Source organism: Saccopteryx bilineata, chromosome 9 (assembly GCF_036850765.1).
Source record: "Saccopteryx bilineata isolate mSacBil1 chromosome 9, mSacBil1_pri_phased_curated, whole genome shotgun sequence".
Classification (NCBI taxonomy): domain Eukaryota; kingdom Metazoa; phylum Chordata; class Mammalia; order Chiroptera; family Emballonuridae; genus Saccopteryx; species Saccopteryx bilineata.
In genome coordinates this window covers 79,036,505-79,056,568 of record NC_089498.1, presented here as the reverse complement: position 1 = coordinate 79,056,568, position 20,064 = coordinate 79,036,505, and the positions used below count along the sequence as shown (strand labels likewise).

General features: G+C 41.4%; 1 protein-coding gene across 1 annotated transcript in view; it reads right to left on the bottom strand.

The window, feature by feature from the left end:
* The window catches only part of LRMDA (leucine rich melanocyte differentiation associated), a 1,241,357-nt gene that overhangs the window by 394,544 nt on the left and 826,749 nt on the right, over window positions 1–20,064 (bottom strand). The window lies entirely within an intron of this gene.

The window sequence follows — 20,064 nt, the reverse complement described above, 5'->3', positions numbered from 1 at the left end:
TAATTTTTGGAAGATTATGTTTCAAGGAATTTGTCCATTTCATCTAGGTTGTCTAGTTTTTTGGCATACAGTTCTTCATAGTATTTTCTTACAATATTTTGTATTTCTGTTGTGTCAGTTGTTATTTCTCCACTCTCATTTCTAATTTTATTTGAGTCCTCTCTTTTTTTTCTTGGTGAGTCTGGTTAAAGGTTCTTTGATATTGTTTACCTTTTCATTGATCCTAGTTTCATTGATCCTCTGTATTGTTTCTTTAGCCTCTATGTCATTTATTTCTGCTTTGATCTTTATTATTTTCTTCCTTCTACTACCTCTGGGCTTTACTTGCTCTTCTTATTTTAGTTCTTTTAGATGTTGGGTCAATTTGTTTATTTGAGCTTTTTCTAGCTTCTTGAGGTATGCCTGTAATGCTATGAACTTCCCACTGCTTTCGCTATGTCCCATAAATTTTGAGTTGATGTATCCTCATTATCGTTCATTTCTAGGAATTTTTTAATTTCTTTTTTGATCTCATTGTTTACCCATTCATTATTTAATAACATGCTATTTAGTTTCCAAATGTTTGAGAATTTTTGAGCTGTTCTGTTGTGATTGATTTCCAGTTTCATGCCATTGTGATCAGAGACAGTGTTTGATATGATTTCAATCTTCTTAAATTTGTCGAGACCGCTTTTGTGCCCTAACATGTGGTCTGTTCTAGAGAATGTACGATGACCACTTGAAAAGAATGTATATTCTGCTGTTTTAGGGTGAAAGGTTCTGAAGATATCTATTAAATCGAGTTGATCTAGTATGTCCTTTAAGTCTGCTGTTTCTTTGTTAATTTTCTTTCTTGAGGATCTATCTAGTGATGTTAGTGGGGTATTGAGTGGTTTCTTTAGACAGAATCTTCTCCTAGTGAAGAGGTTGTGAAGTTTGTTCAAATGACAACAAAGGATTTAGAATATTTACATAAATTTAGCTGATAAAGCAGTGGCATGGTTTGAGACAATAGATTCCAATTTTGAAAATAAGTTCTGTGGGTAAAATGCTATCAAACAGCATCTCATATTACAGAGAAATCATCTGTGAAAGGATAGTCAATATAGCAAACTTCATCATTGATTTACTTTAAGAAATTGCCACAACCACTCCAACTTTCAGTCAGCACCACCCCGATCAGGTAGCAGCTACCAACATTAAGGCAAGACCCTCCTAAACCCAAAAGATTATGTTTTGCTGGTGGTGAGAACAGCACCAGGTGACAGACTGGTGGGGTCAGCAACTTCATTACTGGAGCTTTGGCCAGGAAAGTATTTAGAGCCAAAACTCAAACCTTAAAGTTTATTTAGAAAGTCACAGAGATAGAAGAAAAAATGTATTAGGCCCTGGTTGTGTAGCTCAGTTGGTTAGAGCAGTGGTCCCCAACCTTTTTTGGGCCACAGACCGGTTGGTTTAATGTCAGAAAATATTTTCACAGACCGGCCTTTAGGGTGGGACGGATAAATGTATCACGTGACCAAGACAAGCATCAAGAGTGAGTCTTAGATGGATGTAACAGAAGAAATCTGGTCACTTTTTTAAAAATAAAACATCGTTCAGACTTAAATATAAATAAAACGGAAATAATGTAAGTTATTTATTCTTTCTCTGCGGACCGGTACCAAATGGCCCATGGACCAGTACCGGTCTGCAGCCCGGGGGTTGGCAGGGACCACTGGGTTAGAGTATTGGCCTTGTACACCAAGGTTGTGGGTTTGATCCCTGATTAAGGCATATACAGGAATCAACTAATAAATGTCTAAATAAGTGAAACAACAAATTGATGTCCTTCTCTGTCTCTCTCTCTCTCTCTCTCTCTCTCTCTCCCTTTCCTCTCTCTCTCTCTCTTAAAAAAAGTGGGATCAGGAAATAAGTTATAAAGGCAAAAGAAGGGCCTTGGAATTTACAAGAAAGACAGAGGCAAGGAAAATGCCCTAGGGGCAGGGGGTAGAGAAAAGTACAGGCCTGCTCCCTAGAGAGAGCCACACTGGGCCTTGAGGGTATTTATCAATATTTGGAGGTCTCAAGAGAGAAGCCCAGTAACACATTCACTAGCTCTTCAGCTATGTTTTCTCAGGGTTGTGGTCTCTACTGATTGCTTAGAGTCAGGGCAGGGGGTCATCGGTCAATGCTGGTGGTCTCGATGCCAACCATGGTGTTACTTGTCTGGTTTTGCTGCTTTCCTGGGCCTGGAGCTGAAACACAACTGAGGTGTAAATGTATTTGATGCAGGTCAGAACCTCACTGTCCTGGGGGCTTAATGCTTAAGGGCTATTCTCTGGTCCCCTTGTTCATTTCCCCTCTAAAGAGGTCTTACCTACATGACTAGCAACACGCCAGGGGTAAAAATGTCCGGAGAGAATCCAAACTACATGACTAGCAATATGAAGGGTCAGAGGGCCTGTTGCAGTTACCATTTGTAAAATATATTTACATCTTTAAGGAAAATCTCCATTTGTAAGGATGTTTCCTCTACTATAGCATGAAGAGAGGATCAGTCAAACTCTAAAAACTCATCAATAGAGAAGGCAACTTAAATTAACATAACAACCTTCCTCTCATTTCTGTGCTTTTCCTGGTAACCTTCCATAACTGACTTCTCCCACCTCCAGTATCTCTTTTTCCTATTTAGCTGAAGATGATATTTAAGGTGATGACTTCAACCATTGTGGTGAGCTACTATAATGTGCAGAAACCTTAGTTTCTTTAATCTGCCCTTTGACTTTGATATTCTTCCTTTGGCTCACACTGGCCTCACCTAGCACACTGACTCACCCACCTCCCTCTCCCTTGCTTAAACATTGAGTCCTCAGGACAGTGAGATTCTGGTCTTAGGAACAAGGACCTAGGTGTACTGACTACAGAGATAGAGTTAAACATAACACCTTGGCCCCAGCTGTGTTTTAGCTCTGGACCCAGTAAAAAAGAACGATCCCACAGATAAATCCTTGAAAAATTAAAATAAACAATGCCACGGCTGACACCAGGACCACATTCAATGATCAATTACCCCATCCTACCACCAACCAATCAATAGAGATCACAGCCCAAACTCCATTAGTTTCCATGACTAATGATTTCTTCCTATATAATACATCCCTTGAAAGATATCCAGGATCCAGGTCTTTGAGCACCTGTGATTTGGGTCATGTCACCATCTCCTTAAGAAATCCTTATTTTGTTGGCTGCAAACTCCTGTTCGTGTCTTAGGGGCATTTGACGTACACAGGCAAACGGAACCCTTCAGTCCTGTAACATTACTCAGTTTTCCTTGGTCTCTTCCATATATACAGGAGATATGCCAGGGTAGGTGAAAGTAGGTTTACAGTTGTAATATAAAGAAGTCATACAATAATTAATAAACAATGCAAGAATAAACTCTGGGTTCCATGTACTCACAACTCTAAACTTACTTTTGTCCACTCCTAGATACACTATCAAACTTTTGTTTTTCTCTTGTTAATCTATAATATCTTAATGCCAATTTAATTCTTAGACCAGCCAGAAAAACTAGAAAGGCTATATAAAAATTTTTCCCTCCCCAACAGGAGCAAGCAGTAAGCAAGGTCACACCCCCAATGAATAATCTCCCTAAATTCCTTTTTGCCGTTCACATCCCACAGAGTTTGATAAAACATAGCCAATTCTTGATTATACAAGTGCATTGAGGCAGAGGCCTGGGGAATCCACACCATCTTGTGACTCAGACACCAAGCAGAGGCAATGTGACAGGCTTTCCATCATTTTTTTTTCCTTCAGCATATGTATTTTTCTTACTGTGAACCTCACAATCTTGTTTGTTTTATTCACCAGTGTACACGAAACTCTGGCACAGTGCCTAGACTGCTCAATAAAGGTGTTAAAAGTTAAATTAATTGGTGGATATCTAACATACTACACAATAGACTCTCATTAGAACCAAGTATATCAAATACTAGTATATACTTCAAAGAAACACAGATTATAATGCTGGAATTAGGTTGTTAAGTAGAAAGTATCCAATTCTTGAAAATAAGAGAGTAGTGGGTATTAGAAATGACAGAATACCCTTTCATTGGCATACCATGACATTTTTTGATATTCTTAAGCGTGGACAGGGCTCTATAATAAATCTGACCAAAACTAAACTCACAGGTGGATTTGATCATAAATTCCTAACTGGGCAAGTCATGGTGGGTAGTCATGCCCCAGGCCTATACAAAGCTTTAGCTTTGCCTTAAACCAGCCTGTGCCTTGTTCTTGTGTGTCCAGGTTAACACACCTTTGAAATGTAAGTGTCATCCTGTCTTTTTATGCCCCTCAGAGATGAAACCACCCTCAAGGGAGCACATAATTTTGTGAACTACCCTGTACCTTGCTTTCTCCCACCTTCGTGTAATCTTTCTTATGTTTCCTTCCTCATTGCAAATGCATAACAGAAACTGAAACACTGTCATTTGCCCACAGCATTTGAGATCTTGCTTCGGGCATATCATCAGTTTGGCTCAAATAAACTCTTTTCCAAATTTTCTACAAATTTGGACATTCCTTACACCAATACAAGCATCATTTAATTCTTTAGGACAGTGGTCCCCAACCCCCGGGCCACGGACCGGTACCGATCCATGGGCCATTTGGTACCAGTCCACAGAGAAAGAATAAATAACTTACATTGTTTCCGTTTTATTTATATTTAAGTCTGAACAATGTTTTATTTTTTAAAAATGACCAGATTCCTTCTGTTACATCCATCTAAGACTCACTCTTGATGCTTGTCTTGGTCATATAATACATTTATCCGTCCCACCCTAAAGGCCAGTCCGTGAAAATATTTTCTGACATTAAACCAGTCCGCGGCCCAAAAAAGGTTGGGGCCACTGCTTTAGGAAATTGTATTTATGTTTGACTTTGCTGTTTACTACTTGATTTCAGTGCAGACACAGTAAAGTTACATGCTAAAATGCATATTTTTGTCTGACTCCCAAAAAATAAAAAAAATGTCCCAGAGGTTACCATAGGTAGGATTTTATTGCTCAGTAGGTAGGACATTGATCAGTTTTGTATCTAATTTAGCAATCTTTGTCTAATATTATTTTTAAGTGTCTATAAATACCCAATCCACAAATGCTCTTGGAACCAGCTTTTCCATATTAGTGGTAACTTCATTAAAAACTTAAATGCAGTAATAATTTAAAATAACAGTATATGTGTACATATAGCATTAATGTATATTATTTTTAGAAAACTATTGCTGGCAATGTCCTAGGACAGGGCTTAGCAACCTCTTTAATGCTCAGGGGTCCTACTACTGCATAGGCCACATCTTCTAAACTCTGACTTAATACCCATAAGGGGTGCCAGTGGACAGACATGTAAAGGCACAAAATGATTGACAGGTATCTGATCCCAAACAATTTCTGATGTCTGGCAGGCTAATACTTAAGGTTTAAGGTCATGACACCATCCAAAAAGGAAGAAAATTCCCCCAAAGAGAAAATGAAAGAGGATGTGGCCAGAACCAAGAGTGGACAAGTGGACAGAGAAGAGACTTTGAAAAGATGTGTACAGTGGATGGGGATAGAGGGAACCTCAGGGGACTCTGTGTTGGGATTTATGCCTTAGGAAAAGAAATTTCCTCATCCTTATAATAGTTGGACTAGATAATTCTGAATGTCTTGTACAGCTTGAACATCAAGCATCTCAACGGTTCCTTGACTGCATTTTAAGGGGCCTTGTTCTTCCTTTAGTTTTTCAGTTGCCCTTAGATATTGACAAAAGGATTTCACACCTAACTCCTCCTATGCTCCTAGTAAGTCCCACTGCATTTGGTATACCTGGGCCCAGGACCTGCATGAGTCATCTTCTTTGTGGCCAGGGACTACTCTGGGACAGATTGTATAATCCTCTGCCATCACACTGGCAGCTCCCATGGGACTATGACTAACCCTGATCTTCAAAGAAAGAAATTCTCACTTTACCAGTGTAGGAATAAGAATTTTCCCAGAGTTGAGTGGATTTTCCTACCCACCCACCCCCACCCCCACACCAATATGCCTGTTAGCTCTTCTCTTCTGCAGTTCTCAGAATCTAGGGAAATGAAAATGGGGACTTGAGTCCACTGACTGACCATCTGAGTGCTCCCCAACCCCCCAGTGGGGCTGGAACCCACCTGGATAACCAAAGAATAGACCTCAATTGTATGTTTCACTTTTAAAGTTTTCCAGCATAGCTACCTGACTCAAAAACACACTGCCTCTTGGATATCTATAAGTTGTAGGCAGCTTAACTACATTCCCCTCCATGCCTGGGGGAGAGTTTCAACCTCAAACAACTTTATTTAAACAATTTCGTACTTAACATGTTTTTCTCAGTGCTTCAAATGCAATCACTCTCTGCGTTGTGGGAAAGAACTGCTACAGGACAAAAAGAACAACACAACCTGTTTTTATTTTAATATCTTCCGGGTCTCTCGGCACGGCCATCATTTGGGCTGTCAGCCCTCCACAGCCCGAGGTGCCTTCCTGCTCTCTGCAGACAGTCTGCCTCCCCACTAATGGCACTGTTCGGGCAAGGGGGAAATGCAATTTTCCACTCCATTACAAGCACTGTGTAAAAGGACCTCTTTTCCTCACTGCACACAGATAAGGACCTAATAAAATTCCTTTCACTAAGTATTACAATAGCCAACTCCACTGCAAATACAGGCGTTCTAAGTGCCTGCCAGGTCCCCAACTCCAGAACTGATTGCCACTGAATGTCCCTGGATTGGATCCCGTCAGGATGAAAAACTATAGGGTGAGCAGGGAGAGACTCTGGGGGAAGGGAAGGTTACAAAGATGCCAGCTGACCCATGTCTTTGGCTCTTCCTTCCAATCATCACACCTGGATGGTGTTTCTTATGGACACTGGTGGAGACCTGAAATTCTCATGTTTGGAGGTAGCAAGAGATCTGATATCACACATCGTAGAGAAACAGGTAAGTGAGAGCTAAAGGGTCATGCCTGGATTGCATTCTAAAATAAAAAGGAAAAACAGGTGAGGTTCCTATCAACTGTGAATTTCATGCAATACTTTGAAGTGAAACTGCTAAAAGATAAAACTATTTTTTCATATTCACCCACCTTTCTATCCTTAGCCCTTTGCTACTTCTATCCATCCCTTTCCCAATGAATTATTTTCCCTTGATACTTCATAAAGCTGTACCAAAGGTAATGGACAATAAAATGCCCTTCTCCCTCATTCACAGAGTTCATGACCTCATGGTTTCCTGGGGTCCCCCCCCCCAGCCATCAGTACTTTTCTTCTCTACATGGCTCTGGAGTTGCCTTCCACCATTAGCGCACCACACTTACTCTCGTCCTCCAGTTCTACTCTGTCACAGAATTATCCTGTCTCCAAAGGAGGCTTGATGAAAGTAGTTGAAGAGCAAATTGAGAGGCCTCTCCTAAAGACACAATACCTTGGCTTCAAAGTACTAATTGTTAGTGTTGAATTTGAAGGTATAGTTTCTATGTATACAGGATGCAATTTGGGGACATGGATACTTTCTGTGAAATATCTTCAACCCTGCAACAAAGGTACTCCTCTATCTCAGCTGAGCTACACAAGCCAGGAGAAAGACAGAAAATAGTCTTATCACATACCTATATGCATACATACATATATTCATACAGACACATTTATTAACATATATATTTACATATATAAATTTACATTAAAATATTTTTCTTTTATCCTCATTTCCTAGTCTCATTTGTCCCCTCAAAGGTACTGATTTTAACATGGTTCATGTGGATCTTTTTATCACATGAATTTTTGAAAATTGTGTTTTTTCACTTTATACCATACTGCATTATGCACCCATGCTATTACATGTCACTTTATTTGTTTTGACTGCTGTATAATGCTCCATTGAAAATATATATGACAGTTTCAGATTTTTTGTTATTAAAAATAGTGATACCAAGGGCTCTCTTACACATCTTCTATTATACATGCATTACAGTGGAAATGCTGGGTCATTATGTATATTAAGGTTCAGTTTGAGGCAAACAATTGTCTGAAGCATAGCAGTACTGTGTTCTTCCCCATCATCCCATGTAAGGGTTCCTATAGCACCACATCCTCTCTAGCACTCAACGTTTTAAAAGTTTTTGCTAGTTATGTGTGTGAACAATATTTTTTTGTTTTCTTTGCAATTCCCTAATTATTAAAAATGTGTATATCTCTTTTCATGTTAATTGGTCATAAGTATTTTTCTCTTTGCAAAATGTCTCTATCTTTTGTCCACTTTTCTATTGAATTGTTTGTAGTTCCCTTATTAGTTTATAGGGATGCTTTATATACTTTTAATACTGATTTGTTATTATTATTATTTATTTTTAGAGAGAGAGAGAAAGGGGGGAGAAGTGGGAAGCATCAACTCGCAGTGATTGCTTCCTGTATGCGCCTTGAGCAGGCAAGCCCAGGGTTTCAAACCAGCGATCTCAGCATTCCAGGTCAATGTTTTATCCACTGCGCCACCACAGGCCAGACAATACTAATTTATTATTAATTGTGTATACTGAGAATATCTTCTAGTTTGTAATTTTTCTTTTCTGTTTTTAAGGTGTCTAAAAATTTTCTCTATTTTCATAAACCAAAAACAATTTTTTCTTTTATATTCAATGCTATTTTTGTCTTTTTAAAGAAATCTTGTCTTGAGTTCATGTAGTTTTAATTTATGTTAGTCATACTGTTACAGGGGTCCTCAGGTTACAACAGTCTCGACATATACCGTTTCAAGTTTACAGTGCTCACTCCCATAAAAACTTAAAAAAATTGGGATGACATGAGTGTTTAGGCTTGCACTGTTAGTGTCATACTTACAGACTACATGGGCGAACTAGTTTGCTTGTATGCAGTGGAAGAATGCACAGTATTTTTTTTTCTGTGGCTTAATTGTAGTTTTATGATCCAGATTATAATTTTACAACTGTGTTAGGATAGGTAAGTGACTTAGGCTAGGGAATGTTTTGACTTATACCAAAATTCAAGTTATGTGAACAGAACTGTGTTGTAACCCGAGGACCGACCCATCCCTCCCTCCCTCCCTCCCTCCCTCCCTCCCTCCCTCCCTCCCTCCCTCCCTTCCTTCCTTCCTTCCTTCCTTCCTTCCTTCCTCCTTTCTTTCTTCTTTCTTTTTTCACTCAAGTAAGATTTATTGTGTTGTGTTATGTACATTGACTCTGTTGCTTCTAATTTTTGTGGATACTCTAGGATATGTACGTACATTTTATCAAGTTTCTCTCACTTAGGCTATTTATAATGTGGTCAGTTTATGAAATGAAACCTTCCTTTTAATTTTTCTTTTCTCAAGATAAAAGTAGTTTACTAGAATTGGGATGTGGATAACTTCTGAGGTAGAAGAAAAATGATTACTACTATATACTTTTATAAAGTCCTTTCATATAGTAAAAAAGGCTTTGGAGGCCCTGGCCGGTTGGCTCAGCGGTAGAGAGTCGGCCTGGCATGCGGGGGACTCGGGTCGATTCCCGGCCAGGGCACATAGGAGAAGCGCCCATTTGCTTCTCCACCCCCCCTCCTTCCTCTCGGTCTCTCTCTTCCCCTCCCGCAGCCAAGGCTCCATTGGAGCAAAGATGGCCCAGGCGCTGGGGATGGCTCCTTGGCCTCTGCCCCAGGTGCTAGAGTGGCTCTGGTCGCGGCAGAGCGACGCCCCAGGGGGGCAGAGCATCGCCCCCTGGTGGGCGTGCCGGGTGGATCCCGGTCGGGCGCATGCGGGGGTCTGTCTGACTGTCTTTCCCCGTTTCCAGCTTCCAGAAAAATACAAGAAAAAAAAAAAAAGGCTTTGAATTACCCAAAAAGGTAACAGATGCACACAATTGTTAACAAATCTACTACATCTCGATAAAAATGTTTTCCCTGGCTGGGCTGCTCAGTTGGTTAGAGCATCGTCCTGATACACCAGAGGTTTGATCTCTGGTCAGGACACATATAAGAATTAATCAATGAGAGCATAAATAAGTGGGACAACAAATTGATGTTTCTCTCTCTATCCCTGCCTTCTTCTCTTGCTCTAAAATCAGTAAATAGTTTTAGGCCACATCTTGACAAACAAATTTCATCTCTTGTGCCAACACCTATCATTTGATAAAAGCCATGGAGAGCTCTGTTGAAAGGGCTCTGGCACTACAGGAGCTCAGTCAGAAAGAGCTGGTGCTTCTAACTGGTCAGTTAGCAATCATGTTGGAGGCTTGGGAATGGCAACATGAATGGCTTGCATTTACCATCTTAGGTAGCGTAAGGTACAACTTTTATCTCTCAACACAAACCTTGCTACTTGGGGCACAAGGACAGCCAAGCCCACATGTACTCATCCCACTGCTTAAAACAAAGACATTCGCCTCAGTACATTCTGGTCCCTACTCAAAGCAAAGGTGTAGAATAGCAGAGTGATGAGAGAAACAGCGCAGACCCATGTCTCTGAGTACTGACTGAGCTCCCCCAACTAACCCCCACGTCCACATTCTCACCCAAGTGCTTCTCATTTACCATTTAACTGGCTGTGATATGATGTTTTAGAATTAGGTTTCTGAAGAACAGGCAGGTTGTAAGAACAGCTGCGAAGATCCTGATTTTCTAAGCTCTGGCCCCATTAGTTATGCAGCAGGTGGTTCCGTTTAATCCAGGCGGGACTGACTGAGAGCTCTTGTGTTCCCAGCACTGCATCAGAGCCAATAGCAGATAATCAGAGCTACAGAATCGCCCAGGCAGGACATCTCCTGACACGTTGTGAGTGCCCAGACAAGTGTCAGTTTCCTTTGCCTTCTCTTTTTCTTGCTTTATGCAGAAGGATTTCAGTTCAGACGGAGAAATAAATCTCACTCCAGGCCACAATCACCACTGGACAATTCTTCAGAAGTTGAGGTATTACTTACCAAGTGAAACAAAAAGTGAGCTCTTAGAAAATGATACCCCAGGTGGACAGCAAGGGTCCTTGGCTAGTAGAAGTCATATGGAGAAAACGGCTTGCTTGAAGCAAAGACTCCATAAATGTTTAGTTCAAGGAACACTTTACAGTAGCAGTACAAAATGTTAAAAAGTTTGGAAGGGTGATTATTTAAACTAACTCCTTCATTGTATGGAGGAGGAAATAGTGTTTTTTTTCCCCCGAAATGTTATGTGACTTCTGGGACTGAACTCCATTCTCCTAACCTCTAGTACAGTAGCCTTTGTGTTACATTATGCCACATTTTATGGTCAAACTAAAAATCTCAGGAGAATTATGCCTGGGAGCATTTAGGTGATATTCAACCTGACACATATTTGTCTCACTCACTTCTATGGGCCCATGATGTCACATGTAACCCAGGCAGCTGGAATCCAGGTCATGATTCAAGTAATTGTATAGTGCCCCTAACTTTGTATGACCTCCAAGATAATCCCCCTAGCCATGGTTTTAATTTTTCAAAATTGCTCCACTTAGAGTATCTCTAAATTTCAAAAGCATTACCATTAACAGGTTACTTCAAATTGTCCCTGTCAGCTGGAGCTGGGGGAAGCTCTGGTGATGTTTCCCCAGTGAATAATAATTTGTTTCAAAATTTAAAGGACAAAACTTATTCTTGGTAGCCTCCTGTAAGGAGAAGAACTATTTCCAATGCTCTTTAATACATCTTGAAATAATTTATGAAACTTTACGAATATATTATTTCAGGAATGTGCATTTGCAATCAAACAAAGAATAATTATTCACTGTTAGAGGATACTTTGACGGGATATTATCTTTCCTTTCATAGGTGATGGCTGATAGAAACAAAGCCACTTTCAAGTTAAAAACCTCTACTTTGGAAATGAAAGCTAATTTGATTAGAAAAGATATATAATTAACCACTGAGTTTATAACTTTGCCATTGAGGAGAAATCCTGATGTCATGTGTTTGAATTTGAGAAGATAACAAGTGAAATAATTACTTATCCTTCTTAGGTGATTTTAATTTTATTAAATAAATACAACCAGGACCTTGGGCAAAATCACAAAGTTGCTGTCTTCTATTCATAAATAAATGTGTGCACACTGATCTCTTACGGTGTGGATTGCCACCAACACAAGGGTATGCCTTTGGTAATGGATGGTGGTAGAGATGCCAACGCAAAAAAGATCTGCAAATTAGCCGATGGTATCCTTGAAATCATCTATGTTGTTTTTAAAAGATATGGCTGTAATAAAAAAAATATTAAAAGAATGAAAATTTTTGAATATGGCTCAAGATCACAAATGCTAAGTTCAGGGTACAATTTTGGTGTGTGTGATAAAACAGTGCAACTCAGAAAATGAGGATTCACTTTGGTACATTCATGGAAGTATGGAAGAGTTTACAAAACTAGGAGGGAAAGGAAGTCAGATGGCTGGTCCTAGAATAGTCAGTCCCAGTACAGAAGGGATTACAGTTATGGACATGGCTGTGACCTCCTCCCTCCTCCCTGCCTGACCAAGTCCACATTATTGCGAGGCCTGTGTCATTCCACCTACTTTGATCTAGATCTTACCATTTCAACTACTTCTACCATGACTGTGAGCACATTCCTTGAGTCAGGACTGCCAATATGGGTTGCTGATCCCTCATAGTCCCAAAATCTAGTAAATGGATTTCTCAAAGTAGATTCAGTCTCCAAAAATGTCCAGCAAATCGCATATTCTCTTGCAATAGGATACAAAGACAACTGAAAACATGAAATTCCTTTACTGCTTGGTTGAAATTATCATTAGTTCAGTGTGGACATTCTGGTTATCTGTTTGTTTTCCAGAAGGACTAACTGGCAATGCTCATAGTTTTAGTGGGCTGTGAATGAATTATTGCTTAGTCAGTGTATTTAGGCAGACATTTTACCCCCAAAATATGGAGGCCCATGAGCAGAAGCAATTTAAAAAGAATCTTTGAGCATGAAGAAATTGAACCAACAGCTTGTGTGTGTTATATGCACTGAGTTGGCTCCAACTCCTGGTGACCTTATGAATGAGTAACATCCACCCTCAACAGCCCTGCTCAGCTCCTCTAGACTCATGCCTATGGCTTATTTCATCAAGTCAATCCATCTCACACTTGGTCTTTCTCTTTTCTTGCTGCCTTCTATTTTCCCTTTCCCAAAGTTAGTGTCTTTTCCAAAAAAGTTTGCCTTCCCATAATATACCTAAAGTAGGACAGCTTCAGTTTTGTCATTAGTGCCTCCAGCAATGTTTCAGGTTTAATTTACCCTAGGACCCACTTGTTCATCTTTCTGTCAGTCCAGAGTGTCTATGCAGCACTCTTCCAACAGCTTAACCCTTTCTAAATTTTCCACAGTGACCTTTCCCTTTCTGAATTCCCCTAGTACCTGGGAACCACAGTTAACACTTGGTCATTTTTTATGCCATTCTACAGATCTTTTGTGCTTATATCTTCTGTGCCACTCAAAGAGAAAAATCTGTAGGGCAGAAACTATGTCATATGTTCCTTCTGTGTTCTCCACTTCATAAAACACAAAGTTTGGGTTGAAATGATCAGTCCTTATTTGCTGGGTAATATTTCCTTTTGATACTCTATGAGGTCCTGTGATATTAAGAGCTCTTTGCTTTTCTGTTTCTGGACAGGGAAGCTGATGAGGTGGTGCCTTTTTGAACATTGGCACCCACCCTCAGAACCTGTGGGATTCATGATTAAGGAGTGACAAAATAGCAACTTGGGTTGGTCACCAAGACCTCAATGGAGAGGTCCAATGCCAACTCTGTGCTCCAGGAAGAGTTACAGTGGCAATCTCAGAGAATATGAGGACAATTTGTGAAGAGATTTAGCTTAGCTAAGGCTATTTGGCAAAAGGGCTAGTCGGCTAGTCACAGAGCCAGTTGTCATCAAGAATAAATCTAAGAAACTGGTTTCTGAAGTAAGCACTGTATTTCTGTTTCTTATTTACAGAGCTCCGAGAGTTCTCTAGTGATGTTCAAAAGAAGTTCCCAACAACTGATAAGTTTGTACATGTCAGCCTACCAAAGCCTAAAAACCTATCTTCTACAAGTCACTCAAATGACACTTTTGTTTCAGCTCAGCAAACTATGAAGTCAAACGCGCAGTATAGTTACCGACTGTTGTAGTTTGCACAACTGAATTCTTTCTTGCGAGAGTATCACCTGATTTCATGTGGTTGACCCCCCTTTCAAATTATTTTTAGATGTGCAAAGTAAGTAGAATTCATTGAGTAGTCAGTTGTGTGTCTATTGTGAGGCAAAGACAGAAAAACCACAAAAGAAGACTATATGGTTCCTAACTAGAGAAACTGATAATCTAGTCAGGAAGTTAAGACTCATACCATATGAGGAACCCCCCCCCCAAAAAAAAAAAAAAACTTGGGGGATAAATGGGTCAGACGCTGAGAGACATAGGAATTCAGAAAAAGGAGAAAGCACCCTTGACTAGTGCAATCTAAGAAGACCTCCCAGACCCAGGTATAGTGACTTACAATGTTGACAGGCTCAGGGAGGGGGGAAGGGCTTCTGGGCAGGTTATAGAAATAAGCAAAGACAAGGGAGAGGAATAAAAGGGCTAGAAAAGCAGATGAGCCAGGAGGACCCGCATTCCCAGGAAGAAGAGCAGACAGGAGCAGAGCGGGGTGGTGGTGGAAGACCCCAACATGGCCAGGGCATGGGAGACAGCTCTGTTGGTGGGAGCGCTGGAGCTTAAAAAGGACATCACATCTGGGAGTTCTCAAACCACTGTTTATCAACTTTCAGAAAGAAAATCTTAGACATCCAATACATAAATAAAAGCAGAGTTGTTCTCCCAATATGCTCCTCCCTCCCAACACACACGTAGTACAGTCCCTGATGTGGCTTTAAGGAACCCCAGAGAACCAGATTTGAAAATCACATTCCAGTCTCCTCCTCTTCATTTGTCAGAGGCAGTGGGGGGGTAGGGTCAGCCCAGAGAAGTTCACAAAAAGCAAGAGTGAAACTGTACATCCCTGGTTATTTTCTGTTTTTATCTTTCCCTCCAGCCTCCTCCCCACCCCTTCTCCCTACCCCTGATACTACCCCCCTCCCATAAACAACTATCAGCAATAATTTTGGTCCCTGACACCTTTAAAACATATTACAAATACCTGCTTGCTTCCTCCTATCACTATGGATACAGTATCACTGTCTTTGATTCCAGATTAATAGATTAATTCATAGGTGTTTACTGAGCACTTATTATATACATTGACTCAGAGAATGAGCCAGACTTGGGCCCACCCTCCAGGAACACTGCCAATCATCATGGAGGAAAGGAATGTGAACAGGGCAGGTAAACTGCTGAATTATATATTTGTGATTCTTTGCCACTCTGCATTCCATTCATACTTTTAATTCAAATGTACTCACTACTTAGCTGCATTGCTCAGAGGACTGCCTTCTCCCTCACCTCCACCCCCTGCTTATTGTAGTAGCAGGGCTTGAAACCATGGTATAATTAACATAATTAAAGTATTAATAAAGATTGAAGGGGTTGGACACTGTATGAAATGCTTAATTTTGTGTATCTTTAACTGATTGAATGTTTAGGTTTTCATTTCAGCTGTCACCCAAATTATGTGTAATTAAGCCAAAACTCGAATCTGCCTGTCTCATACCCAGTGCAGATAGCAGACAGATTTGATTCTGGGGAGAAGGTGGTAAATCTGCCCACTCATTTGTAGCTGTGTGCTTGCACACTTTTTATGCCTCTCTTGCCTTTTGCTAGCATGTTCATCAATCAAATTATCCCATTAGCATGGAATGAAGAATAGATAGCTTCAATGGGAAAAAATCAAATGCTTTCAATATATTCCCTGGCTACTATTCCTCACCCCAACACCCTGCCATCTCTCCTGGGGTGGTATCCTTCTGCATCGGTGGTGCAGATGCCCTCTCCTCAGGGGAAACCCACACCAGTGCTCAGAAAGCGTTGTAGATGACATGTCAGCATCGGAAGCAGCCACAACCTAAGGGCTTGGTTCTGTGTCCAGGGAGACACATGCCTTTGGAATGCAGGCTGGGTACCAAGATCATTTAAAGAAGTTATTTACAAGGCACTTGAAGATATTGAATCTTTGTCTTGACATTGAAGGAGTCATCACTCAGAGGCAAGGGCCCCAGAAATTAACCTGTGTCCACAGAAGAGCTTTGTGCGCGTTCATCTAGATCAGATGGTTCTCTCAGGTAAAATCGTATCATTCAGGAGAGCTTGTGATCACACAAAGTGTGTTCATTGTCCTGCTGGACATGGACAAGAAATAGGACTCGTCAGTGTGCACATGCGTGCGCCCTGTCACTAAACCGTGTGCCATTGCTTCAGAGAGAGAAGAAAACAGAGAGAAGAGCCAGACAGGGCAGAGGCTGAGGGGGCAGCACAGTCACTCCTCTGAAGGCTGTGGCCTTCAAGGAAGGGCATTTGCAGAAGGGAATGCCCTTCTGCCTCAAAAGGCAAGTGGGACTTACACAGGCAGTTGTGAAGCCAAGACCATGACTGGGAAGAGGGTGTGTCTGGAGGTGGTTTTGAAAGGTAGACTGGAGGCAGCACAATGTAGAGGGCCCAAAATGATGGGCGGGGACGTGTGCAGCAAAGAAGGTCTCAGAAAAAGTAGGACTGGTGGTCCTGGTAGAGGCATGTGGAGCGGGGCTGGCTATGGCCATGCTAGTGTCCCAGGGCGGCTGGAACATGTCACCACACATTGAGTGGCTTAGCACAACACACATCTATTGTCTCATAGTTCTGGAGGTCAGAAGTCCAGTGGGCTCAGCTGCTTGCTCTGCTTCTAGTCTCCCAAGGCCAACAACAAGGTGTTGGCGGGGCTGGGCCTCCTAGTGTAGGCTCAGTGGGCACACTGCTCCCAGGCCCTTTCAGTTGTGGGCAGAATCAAGTCCCATTGAGCTCTAGGGCGAGGTCCTCCTTTCCTTGCTGGTGGCCCTCTCATTAGAGTGCCACTTCTTTTTTATTTTTTGACCCAAAATATTTATGCAGTGTCATCCACTATATCCAGCTTGGGTTTCTTTAAAGTAGAATGGAGCATAAAGACCCTTGAAAGGCAAACCACACACAGACTTCTTCAGAATTGTCCATCTTTCTTGTCTATCTTTGTAAGATCTGCCAGCCTCCCCCTTTTTTTCCTACTAAGTATTTCCTATATGAACTCTTTCCAATGCAGTGAAGTTGTTGCTCATGAACACACAGCTCCTTTTGCCTTGAACCCATAGTTCACTGATTGATATATTTAATTGAATTCTGGCACTGACAAGTTTGGGAGTAATGGGAACCATGTCCCGGAGAGAGAAGTGTGTGGACATGGCAGAGGGAGTGGATTCCTCACTGGACACGGACCCCTGTCAGTCTGTCTCATGGAAGAAACAGGAAGATGGGGAGTGTGAGATAATGGAGGAAGTTGGATCAGTGGGCTGGGTAAAGAGAGCTTCTACGAAACATGGAATAACCTGTGAGGGAGTAATATATTGTTGGCATTTTTTTTTTAAATAGCCACCTCATCCCCAAACCAGAAATACATAAATCAATAAAAGTATAGCATCAGTCTCAATGAATAAGACAAAATTAGAGGCAAAATGGCAGCCCATCCCCATGGCATGGCTTCAGAGATGCAGGATCCCTGAGCTAGCTGTGTCTGTGGCAGTGGCCCTTAATCTTAGGAACAAAGTACCCTAAAGACTTGTCTGAGCTTGAGAAAGTTAAAATCGACCAGATAGAGGAATCTTCTGTGGTTACTTGTAATTATTGTCTCCTCTCTGGTAAAATGTATCTAAAACGGTGGGCCATTCAGAGCAAGTGTTTTGATCAATTATGTACACTGGTAGGTTAGCACCTTTGTGGCTGATTCATTACCCCTGTTGTGGCATAGAGCAGCATTTCAAAGCACCAATTAGTGAGGCAGACAGGCTTGAGTTTGAATCCCAGCTCTGCCTGACTACCTCCCTGCTATGAGCAAATTATTTCACCACTGTGAGCTGTAGCCTCCTCCATGTAAACTGAAAATGGTAGCACCTATGTTTATAGAGTTGTGGGGACAAATTGTGATCACGTGCGTAAAGCACTTTGTGTGGGGTATTTGGCACATAGTAAGCCCTTGAATGATGATAGCAGCTGGCCCTTTAAAGAGATAAGCAGGTTCAGATTGGGAAGGGGTGGAAACTGGTGACATGGGTTGTTGTCTGAGCCTTGGAGCAGGGACATAGTAAGAATCTGGGGCAATCAGGAGCATCATAAAGGTGCCAGGCATTACAGGAGAAAGCAAGCACTGGAAGATTTCAGGAGAGTCCTGGTCCATTTGATGATATTACTCAGTGCTGACCCAGTCTACAGCTCAGGGATCTATCTCATGGATCTAGACATTCATTATAAAAACTGCCCAAGCAGCTGTCTAAAGAGCAAGGAGTTGTTGGTACACCCCAAGAAGGCAAATCACCTGTATTTTCACTTAGTTATGTAATAAATATGGATTGAATGCCTGCTTTGTATCAGGTGCCAGAGATACAGAGGCAATAACAAGGAGTTCAAATCCTCAGGATTTCATGGTCAAGAAAGGGAAATGGACATTTCTACTGTCTTATTCTATTATAATTTAACAAGGGAATAAATACACAGAAGAGAATCTCTGATCATCCCTTGGGAAAGAGGAAGAAAAGCATCCCATGCAGGGCAAAGAGCACAAAATTGCACAGTCCTACAAGGCTCTAACATGTTCAGAAACAGTAAGAAGTCAGCAGAGCTGGAATGATTGATATCTGGGAGTAGGTTGGGGTGTCCCATTTGGGGGTTCAATTACTAGAGGTTCAAATCACTTTTCCGAAGCTACCATCAATAGATTCAAGAAACCATCCAGATATGGATCTTTCTATCAACTAGAATATGGGGAGGATACATGTCTTGCATCATCACAATGAATTCCTTATCTAGAGCAGTGCTTCTCCACTTCTAGTGTGCATATGAGACACCTGGTGTCTTGTTAAAATTTCAATTCCCCCTGGCCGGTTAGCTAAGGGGTAGAGTGTTGGCCCAGCGTGTGGAAGCCCCAGGTTCGATTCCCAGCCAGGGCACACAAGAGAAGTGCCTACCTGCTTCTCCATCCTTCCCCTTCTCCTTTCTCTCTACTTCTGTCCCTTTCCCTCCTGCAGCCAAGGCTCCATTGGAGCAAAGTTGGCCCTGGGTGCTGAGGATAGCTCCATAGCCTCTGCCTCAGGCACTAGAATGGCTCCAGTTGCAATGGAGCAACACCCCAGATGGGCAAAGCATCGCCCCCTAGAGGGCATGCTGGGTGGATCTCAGTCGGGTGCATGCAGGAGTCTGTCTGACTGCCTCCCCGCTTCTTACTTCAGAAAAATACAAAAAAAAAAAAAATCAATTCCTATTCAATAAGTCTTGGATGGGGGTCAATGCTGCTAGTCTATGGACCCTATTTTAAGTAACCAAGAGCTGGATATCCTATCACCACTTTCCACCCAGAATTATTGTACTTTGTGACAATGAGGACCAGCAACTCCATACTTGGGGAATCTACCTACTTGATTCATTACATAAGCACTGAACTAAACCACCCAGAGCATACTAACAGTTTCTCCACCCTTCACCCCAAGGTAATTTAGAAAAAAATTATACTGTATTTTCTAACCTTCTCAGTAGCATTATGATTCAGACGAGTCTTCAGTCTTTCCCACCCTTGATCAACTTGGAATGTGAATAAAGCTTCTTACCCAAATGTCCCAATTTTCTATCACTCAGCCACAAGGTAAAAGCCCAAACATTCTTAACTGAGCAACCCTTTGGATTTCCAGGTTCAGACAGAAAAACATGATTCTCTTTCATTTTAAGCCACTAAAGTCTGGGAACCTTTACTTGACATTGCTGAACTTGGAATCAAACAAAATGCCTGGGGTGGATGACAGTGTTTGTTTAAAGAATTTTGTCTACCTCAAAACCCAGGATATATCTTTATCTGAAGAAAGACAAGAGAGGCACCCCCTCTGGTCTGCCTTCTCAACCCAATATTTACAGGAAATATGCTTGTCTA